The sequence below is a fragment of the Meleagris gallopavo genome, chromosome 3 (assembly GCF_000146605.3).
Source record: "Meleagris gallopavo isolate NT-WF06-2002-E0010 breed Aviagen turkey brand Nicholas breeding stock chromosome 3, Turkey_5.1, whole genome shotgun sequence".
Classification (NCBI taxonomy): Eukaryota; Metazoa; Chordata; class Aves; order Galliformes; family Phasianidae; genus Meleagris; species Meleagris gallopavo.
Window position 1 is genome coordinate 19,846,811 of NC_015013.2, and position 624 is coordinate 19,847,434.

Sequence of the window (624 nt, forward strand, 5' to 3'; positions counted from 1 at the left end):
TAAAATATTGTTTATCATATTGGAATCTTTACTTAAGTATCGTCTTTGGTAGTTGTCACCTGTATTTCTATGGGAATCATTGCAGTGTATCAAGTAGACAGATTTATAACTATTTTCCTACTATTCTGAATACATTAAAATAATACCAATAATCTTCCTATCTTAAAAGAATTAAGGGTTTGAAGTTTGGATCTTGGGAGTATTCTTTGTTTATTTCTACTGTACCAATCAGTTTATAAGCCTGGTTGTCCTCTGAGATGTAGCTTGAGAATTGAAGGGCATTTTCTATTTATCATAAAAATGAACTCAGAGATACGGTTCTTTTCTTCTTTAAGAATGTATATATGAATGAATATGTGACTAAAGGCTACAGAATAATCTCAAATGGCAAACAGGGCCCTGAGGTTACTATAAGGGAGGTTTTAAAGTTGTCCTGGTGCCAAGAGGCTTCAGTGGATCTTCTCCCTTGCAATCCTACCTTGTATTCACAAGGATGGAAGAAGGAACTGGAGAGCTTTTTGTTGAATTTTACCTTCAAGTGGAGTTGCTGAGTAATTCATTTCTCCTATTGTCACAATTTGCTAGGCGAAATCCTGTCTCTCTGCAAGTAAATACAGTAACATA